Here is a 10,504-nt window from a genome sequence, read left to right as displayed (position 1 = left end):
GTCGTAACCCTGGAAATAATGTCTAATGAATATAATGGAAAAGCATCGTAACCTCGGAACGTCGTAAGCCGAGACCGTCGTAACCTGGGGACTGCCTGTACTAATATCTGCCCGGAACATCATTCCTGACCTAAGTCACAGTGGACAGTTTTACAAGAAGAGGGAACATTACAGTGTCGACTCTTCCTTCTTGGGAGGGTTTTTCTTCTCCTCGACTGGACGATTTGTCTATCGCTCTCCTGGTGGCTAGTTCAAGTGTACCCCTGTCGCCTTCCTTTTCTTCCACTGACTCGTCAATGGAAGTATCAGGAGTACCTCAGGATGATATGTTAACGTGGCCACCCTCTCCCTCGGGTTCTAATTCTCTTCCCAAGAGGGAGGAGGCTACGCCATCTAATTTCTTAATTTCAGGTTCGGAGGCATACAAGATGGTGGCTGTTTCAGGTTTGGAGTCATCTAAGATGGTTCGGATCCCACAATAAGCTATAGGTCCCGTTGCTAGGTAACCAATTGGTTCCTAGTCACGTAATATCTAATCCTTCGCGCCAGCCCTAGGAGAGCTGTTAATCAGCTCAGTGGTCTGGTAAAACTAAGATATACTTAGCTCTTGTGTGCTGCCACCTTGCGGTGTTCCTTTGTCTTATCGACGCTCTCTGGGTCACACCTTATTGCTCCACCAGTGAGGCCATCGACCAGCTCTGGCCTCTAGAGATGTCTTGATGTCACATGATCCCAGCATCCTCTCAGCCTGTGTCTTCAGATGTGGTGGCCACTCATCCTCCTGTGGTTATAACATCATCCCTTCCCGGTGTGATGTCGTCGTCTTCTCTCGCTGAGCCATCCAAGGCTTTTTATTCCAAGCGGTCTTCAAGAGGCTCGACTTTTTCTAGAGAAGTTTTCTGCGTCCTCAGAGTATTTTTTCCAATAGTATTTTATGATTAGTGAGCTTGAAGATTTAAGTACCCCTGAGGCCCATGATGGAAAAATTCTGGCATGACTACGTATTGGCATGTCACTCCCGAATCTCCTTGGTATAGTAGCTTCAAACAATGAAAATGATACAAGAGAACAACCTATTCCAGGTAAAATATCAAATCCAGAACACTAATCAGGGTGCATAGAAATTCCAATAACATAACTATGGAACCATATATCATATGTATAATAAACAATAATTCTGCACTAGAGACAAGTAATCCTCTCACCAAAACAGAAAAATATAGCAATTCTAATAGACAAGCAACATAAATAAAAACCAATTCTAATAGACAAGCAACATAAATAAAAACCAATTCTAATAGACAAGCAACATAAATAAAAACCAATTCTAATAGACAAGCAACATAAATAAAAAACCAATTTCTAAATAGACAGCAACATAATAAAAACCAAATTCCAATAGACAAGCAACATAAATAAAAACCAATTCTAATAGACAAGCAACATAAATAAAAACAAGTACCAAAAAGAAAAAAATTACTGACTGAATCCCACATTGGTACATTTTGATGACCTCAAGATTTCTAGTACTCTAAACTGAAAACAAAATTCCAACAGCTATATTAGAAAACAAAAGTACTAAACATATCTAACAAAGGACAGGAATGCAGACACAAAAAATAATGAATGGTTAATCCAAGTAACTAACAGCAGTCCACTGCCTTTTTAAATACAGGCCTTTTGGTTGTATCCATTCTGCAGACAACCTAGGATTCAGCAGCCTCTCGGACCTTATGGACCATTTGTCTAGTCTGTGGCTTCTAATAGTCATGTTGGGACATGGGTATCCTGAGACTTGACACCTAATACAGGAGCTCATCATCACGAGCTGAGAAGAAAGGTGAGAGTACCACAGCTCTCTCCTCCAAAATTAATGACATGAGAGACAAGTCTAGGCGATGACTCTCATTCCTGGTTCTAGTAAAGACAAATCAGACACTGGATTAAATCTTCGTTAAAGATAGATCCACCAAAGTAATGAGGGAGGAATGCCAAAGACATGCCTTTTCTGTTCCTGACAAAGGTCAGACCCCAAAAATCCTTTATCACAAAGGTCTGGGCTGTGGAATCTAGTGATAGATCCAAACTCGAAGAAGCAGGAGCTGCTTGTGATGGAGTTGGCACCGTAAACTCCAGTACTCTTGTAAGTGTGAGCACCAATGGGTGCTGGGGAGCTACTAGGCACTCAGGGACAACTGGCTGCTCAGCAACCACTGAGAGTTCGGGAGCAAGAGGGTGTCTGGAATCCACTGAACACTTTGGCACAAGTAGGCGCTTGGGAGCCAAACTTCTGAACGTTCTGGAGAAAACTTCTCCAGGTTGTCCCAAAAAAACAAGACACAAGAAGGCAGAGATTCCCTGACCTTCTGCGGTCTCTGAGGGGTGCAGGACACATCCACAGCAGACCTTTCAATGGTCTTTAATAGTACTATTGTATCCCTCTTCAAGGTTGGGAGCCTCTGAGCTAAAGGAATGGCAGAGCACATCCAGGAAGATTCCTTCTACCGGCTATCTATCAACACCTGGGTTTGGCTACAGGTCTGACTACCTGGAGACCCCTTGGACTCTGTTGGACTGTCCACATGTCTCCTCCCAAGGGGAGCATGACAAGGACTATAGGTCTAAGATATCCAATGGGCTGGATAGCCGCCACATCCACACCACCTACGTGAAGACACCTTTTCAGTGGCTGTCTGTTGAGACCTGGATTAGAGGCTCAATTGAGGGGCAACTACCCTGGGGCAAACCCCCTCAGAATCCCCTGGACTGCCAATATGTCTCCTCCCAGGTGAAGGGGAGTATGACAAGGACTTGAGTCTAGGATGTCCAAAGGGCTGAATAGTTGCCTCCTCCATACACTCCCACGTAGATGCCTTTCCAATGGCTCTGTCAATACCTAGGAACATGCAACAGGTTCGACAGGGGGGCAATTACCCGGGATAATTCCCACCAGTCTCCCTTGGATGTTCAAGCTGACTTCTTCCAGGTGCAGGGAGTAAGTCAGTGACATGTGTCTAGGAGAGCTGGTGGGCTGAATAATCACCTCCTACACCACACAACACTCACTTTGAAGGTTAATTTCCATTAACCTGGACACAAGACTGGCATTGGCATGGGAAGAAATCGAGGGAGCCAGGCATGGACACATTTAGATAACATTATAAGGCTAGTACTAGAATAGAAAATAAGCAATGTGTTGACTGTTCTCTTTTAGTGTTTTCTCGTCAACATCATATTTCCTTCAGAAAGTAGTCTTTGCTTTCTACCTCTATGAGCTTCACTTTAGACGTATTTGATGTCGAAGATGGGCACTTGTGGACACTTTTTCAGCACTAATGGACACTCTTGGGTGCTTATGGAAACACTTGGGAACATCTGGAGTCTGGCGCATCTGGATATGGTGCATCTAGACTTTGGAGCATATGGATATGGCACATTTGGATATGGCTCTCGTGCCTCTGTTCAGAGTTTAAGGGAACTTTGGCGCTAATAGGCAATTTGGCTTATGCACGAGCTGCTGCCAGATGGTAGGCCATGCTAGTGCGCTCCATCGTCATGCTAAAGTCGTTTCTGGTTGCTGGTAGAAGTGTTCACAAAATTTTCCTCAACCTAAATGCATGTCCTCCTTGTAAAGGAGACATGAGAAAAGTCTTCCAATTATACTGCTGAAGTGAGTACTATTCTGAAGCAATTACTACAGGGACAGACCCTCGGCCGACAATAACATCTCCCCTAAACACCATTCTCTCCTACTTTTACTACCCTTACTTTAAATCTCTTCAAAGGGAAGTGTGAGGTTTAATTTAATATCATTTACCACCTGTTAGCAAGACTCGATTCAGTAGACAAAATATGTAAATCTTTGGCTCAAAGGAATGACAAAACATTCCAGAATTACTTCTAAGCAAACAATGATCAAAGAATTTACTATAGTAGATTCACATCAGCCGTGCATTTGATATCTAGGCCAGTCCACTGCAACGCTCCTGATTGGCTGTTGATAAGCCAATGACGGGTGGAAAGTCCCAGTCTCTCTCTCGAGTTCGTATAGGGAGGATGTATGTTCCACCTCTCCTGAGGGAAACTTGAAAGACGTATCCCTCAGGAGAGGTGGAACATACATCCTGCCTATGTGAACTCTTGAGAGAGAGAGAGTTTCCAGCCCCGTGATTGGTTTATCTACAGCCAATTAGGAGCGTCGTAAGGGACTGGCCTAGACATCAAATGCACCGTTGATGTGAATCTACTATAGTAGCCTACGCTCTGTAAAATCATCAACGTAATTTTTTGCTTAAAGGAATGACATATGATACAAGAATTCCGTTTTTAGGGCAAAACTATATTCGTGGCTCACACTAAGCCTATGAATGACGAACATTCATTAATTACAATTAAGGCAATAGTTTAACAACGTCTAAAAATCGCCTAGGCTGTAAACATCATTGATATAAAAAGTTTTATGGCCGACAAAACTAGTATATCGTCGGCTCCCAGGAAGTCTGCTATGAATGACGAACATACATGAATAACTTTAGGCAATTGTCCAATATTGTTTATTGAAAAGCCCACTGTATAAACATCATCTATGTAAAAATATTTTGCTCAAAGATACTACCAGAATTACTTTAAGACAAAACTATATCGGAGGCTCAGAGGAAGTCTACTGTGAATGATGAACATTCATGAATTACTACTACATACAGACTTTTAAGGCAATTGCTCAATGATATCTAATGATTAGCATAGTTTGAAAACATCTATGTAAACATTTTGGCCTAAGATACCAAAATTACTTTTTAGAACAAAACTATATTGGGGGCTTCTCTGTATCTGCAATATCCTCTTGCATCATATATACAGTTCTTATCTCTTAAGTTGTATCTTGGAGCTGACGGTTGGAAATATTTTGGTGACACACCATATTGCGTTGATGGCTTGGTTTTTTTCTTTCACTGATATTCTTTATTCCTCTCTTTATTTGTTTCTTTCTTATTTTGGATTTTATTATTTGAATGATTATTTATTTGATTTTGATTCATGGCTACAGGGTGCATATATTTACATTTTTTGTCGAACTTACATCCTTTTCCTTTTTTTAGGTTTTTGCATATTTTTGGATGTAGATCTCTGCAATCATCCTCATAGCCGTCTAGGTATGCACATTTACCATATATTTCATAGTTCTGACATACCTTAGGATGTTTGTAGTAACATCTTTCTCCGAATCTGCAATTGCCTCTTTTCAAAAGGTTGCAGACTTTGTCTTTCTTGTCTATTTTTTCCTCTTTCCCATCATTGTTCAAATCTGGGTAGAGCCTCTTCGGGATTTTCTTTTGTGTTGTCATGTCGTAATTTATTTCTTCGTATGTATGCTGCTTGATTGCCTCATATGTAGTATCAATGAGTATCTCTGCATCCATACTTTTATCTTGTTCTTTGTTTTCCTTATTTTTTTCTGTCAGTTCAGTTTTGTTTACTTCTCTTCCGTTTTCCTCTTCTTCTTCTTCCTCTTCTTCATCCTCAACTATTTGTACATTCAGTCTTAATTTAATAACATGGTCTATCCATGATAGACATGTTGAGCAAAATATTCTGGTATCTTTTCTCATATCTTGCATTACCTCAGCACATTGTGGATGCGTCGGAATGTTGCATGCAGCACATTTTCTGATCAGGTTTTGTGGATTAACTATGCTATACCACACCTTACACAGTTTGCATGCTTTTGGCATTCTTTTTCCTATTGCATCAATTAGGATATTTACGATGTTCACCTTATTCATTTTCTTTGTCAGAATATGTTGATTTATATATATTTTCTTTATGAGTCTCTTGACCACTTAAAAGAGATAGAGAAGGAGATAGAGAAAGACGTAGGAAAGGAAGGAGAAAGAGAGATAGAGAGAAAAGGACGAGAGAGAGCGACGAGAAAGGGAAAGATAGAGAGATAGAGAAGGAAAGGAAGTAAGGACTGAAAGGAGGGGGGGGGAACCTCCCTTCCTGCCTGAGTCCTTTCCTCTCTCCTTCCTCTCATAGACCTTACCTTACCTTACAGACCTTACAGTTCGTTCGGGTTGCCCCAGGTCCCTCAGTGTGAGGCGCCTCTAATGTCTACCAGAGAGTTGCTAGTACATCTTCCGGTATATTTTGCATCTTCCAATCTTGGATGGTCTGGGATGCAGTTTAGATATTTGTCGAGCTTATTCTTAAACACATCTACGCTCACTCTTGATATATTCCTCAGATGAGCTGGCAACGCATTGAATAGACGCTGCATTATCGATGCTGGTGCGTAGTGGATTAATGTTCTGTGTGCTTTCCTTATTTTTCCTGGTATAGTTTTGGGCACTATTAATCTACCTCTGCTTGCTCTTTCTGATATTTTTAGTTCCATGATATTTTCTGTTATTCCTTCTATCTGTTTCCATGCCTGAATTATCATGTAGCGTTCTCTTCTCCTTTCTAGACTATATAATTTTAAGGATTGTAGTCTTTCCCAGTAGTCTAGGTCCTTAACTTCTTCTATTCTAGCTGTAAAGGACCTTTGTACACTCTCTATTTGTGCAATATCCTTTTGATAGTGTGGGTACCATATCATATTGCAATATTCAAGTGGACTACGAACATATGTTTTATAAAGCATAATCATGTGTTCAGCTTTTCTTGTTTTGAAGTGCCGTAACAACATTCCCATTTTGCTTTACATTTTGCCAACAGAATGGCTATTTGATCATTGCATAACATGTTCCTATTCATCATCACACCAAGGTCTTTAACTGCTTCCTTATTTGTGATTGTCTCATTATTAGGTCCCCTATATGCATATAGCTTTCCTTCTCTGTCTCCATAATTTATTGATTCAAATTTATCAGAGTTAAATACCATCCTATTTACCTCTGCCCAATCATATACTTTGTTAAGGTCTCTTTGTAGAGCGTTCCTATCTTCATCACAAGTAATTTCTCTACTTATTCTTGTGTCATCAGCGAAACTACTCACTACCGAATCCTTAACATTACTGTCTATGTCTTCAATCATAATAACAAACAATATTGCAGCTAGCACCGTACCTTGTGGCACACCGGATATTACCTTGGTTTCATCCGATTTCTCATCGTTTGCAATAACTATCTGTTTTCTGTTGTGTAAAAATTCTTTTAACCATCTTCCTACTTTATCTACGATATTGTGTTTTCTAATTTTCTTTGCTAATATATTATGGTCTACTTTGTCAAAAGCTTTTGCAAAGTCTAGATAAACCACATCTGTTTCATTTCCGCTTTTCATATTTTTTAATATGTTCTCACGGTGGACTAACAGTTGGGTTTGTGTACTTTTTCCGGGTACGAAACCGTGTTTGTCCTATATTAAACAAATTATTTTTTATTAAATGTTTCATAATATTTTTCTTCATTACCCTTTCATACACTTTCATAATATGTGATGTTAGACTCACAGGCCTATAATTACTTGCCTCTAGTCTTGATCCACTTTTGAAAGTAGGGGTGATATATGCTAATTTGTGCTCATCATAAATCTTGCCTGTATCTACACTTTGTCTTAATAATATTGCAAGTGGCTTTGCGATAGAATGAACTACTTTCTTTAACAAAATAGCAGGGACTCCATCCGGCCCTGCAGCAGCTCCATTTTTAATTTCATTAATTGCCTGCACATATCAGCTTCATTAATTTCTATGTCAGCTAAATATTCACTATTTTCGTCCCTTACTTCTATATCATTATCTTCATTATCTATTCTAGGGGTGAATTCTCTCTTATTCGTTCCTGCCAGTAATGTTGGCCCAAAATTTACCTTTTTTTTCACTTCGGTTAATCTCCCTTCAATTCTCAGAGGGCCTATTTCTATTCTTCTTTTATTCATCTTCTTCGCATATGAGTATAATAGTTTGGGGTTTGCTTGATATTTAATAGGGTTTTTTCTTCCAAGTCCCGTTTTTCATTTTCTTTTGATTGTATATCTTTTGCTCTGCATTTTCTATCTTACTTTTTAGTTCTATAACTTTCCATGCATTTTTTTCTTTTGCAAGACCTTTTTTCCACTTTCTGATTTTCTGGAACAAGATCCTTCTGTCTCTTGGTATGCATGAATGATGTTTACTTTTCTTCTTCGGTATATATTTATCCACTATTTTCTCCAATATTTTATATAATATCTCCGTATTTACCCTTATGTCATCACTTACGAAAATGTTATCCCAATCTTTGTTTAATTCTTCATTAATTTCTGACCATTTTATATTTTTACTGTAGAAGTTGTATTTTCCATATCCTTCCCACTTTTTCATTTCTTGCTTATCTCTATTTTCACTTGCTTTGGAATGAACTGTTAATTCTATGACATTATGATCTGAAATACTCGCATTATAAACTATTATTTCTTTAACATAATTCATCTCGTTCACAAATACTAGGTCTAAAGTATTTTCCTTTCTTGTTGGCAGGTGATTTATTTGTTGAATGTTGTATTCTAGTAGCATATCTAATAGCTTTTCAAATTGCCTCTTATCTTCTGCACTACTATTACTCTCTTTTTTATATGTATAAGTACAACCACAGTCTCCTATTCGTTCTTTCCATTCTACGAAAGGAAAGTTGAAGTCACCAGATAGGAGAATAGTCCAGTTCTTGTGATTTCTACATATATCATCCAATTTTTCAATTATTAAGTCAAACTCTTTAGTATTAGGAGGTCTATATATTACTATGTTCATCAATTTTTCAGATTCAAATTCTACCGCTATTAGTTCACATTCTGAGTTACTATATTTCTCATATATTTTTCCTTGTTTTTTGAGAGAAAGCGACAGAGAAAGGGAAAGATAGAGAGAGAGAGAGAGGAAAGGAAGGAACTAAGGACTAAAGAGGGGTGGGACCTCCCTTCCTGCCCTGAGCTCCTTCTCCTCTTCCTACTCCTCATAGAGAGAAGGAGAGAGAGATAGAGAAATAGGAAAGTTAGATAGAGAGAGGAAAGGAAGCTAAGGACTGAAAGGGAGGGGTGGGACCTCCCTTCCTGCCCTAAGCTCCTCCTTTTCCTACCCCTCATAGAGAGAAGGAGAGAGAAAGAAAGAGATAGAGAAATAAGAAAGATAGAAAGAGATATAGAGAGAGGAAAGGAAATTAAGGACTGAAAGGGAGGGATGGGACCTCCCTTCCTGTCTTAAGCTCCTTCTCCTCTTCCTACCCCTCGTAGAGGGAAGGAGAGAGAGAGAGAAAGGGAAAGATAGATAGAGAGACAGAGAGAGGAAAGGAAATTAAGGACTGAAACTACCCCTCAAAGAGAAAAGGAGAGAGAGAGAAAGAGATAGAGAAATAGGAAAGATAGATAGAGAGAAAGAGAGAGGAAAGGAAGTTAAGGACTGAAAGGGAGGGGTGGGACCTCCCTTCCTGCCCTGAGCTCCTTCTCCTCTTCCTACTCTTCATAGAGAGAAGGAGAGAGAAAGAGAGAGAGAGAGAGAGAGAAAGAGATAGAGAAAGAGACGGATAGATAGAGAGATAGAGATAGGAAAGGAAGCTACAGACTGAAAGGGAGGGGTGGGACCTCCCTTTCCTGCCCTGAGTTCCTTCTCCTCTTCATACCCCTCATAAGAGAAGAGAGAGAGAGAAAGGGAAAGATAAAGAAAGATATAAGAGAGAGGAAGGAGAAAGCTAAGGACTGAAAGGGAGGGGTGGGACCTCCTTCCTGCCCCTAAGCTCCTTCTCCTCTCCTACCCCTCATAGAGAGAAGGAGAAAGAGAGAAAGGAAAGATGAGAGATAGAGAGGAAAGGAAGCTAAGGACTGAAAGGGAGGGGTGGGACCTCCCTTCCTGCCCTGAGCTCCCTTCTCCCTTTTCTCCCCTCATAGAGAAAAAGAGAGAGAGGAGAAAAAGCGACCAAAGAAAGGGAAAGATTTAGAGAGAATAGAGAGAAAGGACCCCTCTAAGGGACCTAGGGAGGGTGACTTCCTTCCTGCCCTGAAAGCCTCCTTCTTCCTTCTTATACCCCTCATAGAGAGAAACCAGAGAGAAAAACGACAAAGAAAGGGAAAGATAGAGAGATAGAGAGGAAAGGAAGGAACTAAGGACTTGAAAGGGAGGGTGGGACCTCCCTTCCTGCCCTGAGCTCCTTCTCCTCTTCATACCCCTCACAGAGAAGAAGGAGAGAGAGAGAAAAAAGCGAAACAGAGAGAGAAAAAGCGACAAAGAAAGGGAAAGATAGAGAGATAGAGAGAGGAAAGGAAGCTAAGGACTGAAAGGGAGGGGTGGGACCTCCCTTCCTGCCCTGAGCTCCTTCTCCTCTTCCTACCCCTCATAGAGAGAGAGAGAGAGAGAAAAAGCGACAGAGAAAGGGAAAGATAGAGAGATAGAGAGAGGAAAGGAAGCTAAGGACTGAAAGTGAGGGGTGGGACCTCCCTTTCTGCCCTGAGCTCCTTCTCCTCTTCCTACCCCTCATAGAGAGAAGGAGAGAGAGAGAAAAAGCGACAGAGAAAGGGAAAGAGAGATAGA

Source organism: Macrobrachium nipponense, chromosome 44, assembly GCF_015104395.2.
Source record: "Macrobrachium nipponense isolate FS-2020 chromosome 44, ASM1510439v2, whole genome shotgun sequence".
Lineage (NCBI taxonomy): Eukaryota > Metazoa > Arthropoda > Malacostraca > Decapoda > Palaemonidae > Macrobrachium > Macrobrachium nipponense.
The sequence above is the reverse complement of the archived record's forward strand: the minus strand, read 5'-3'. Positions refer to the sequence as shown.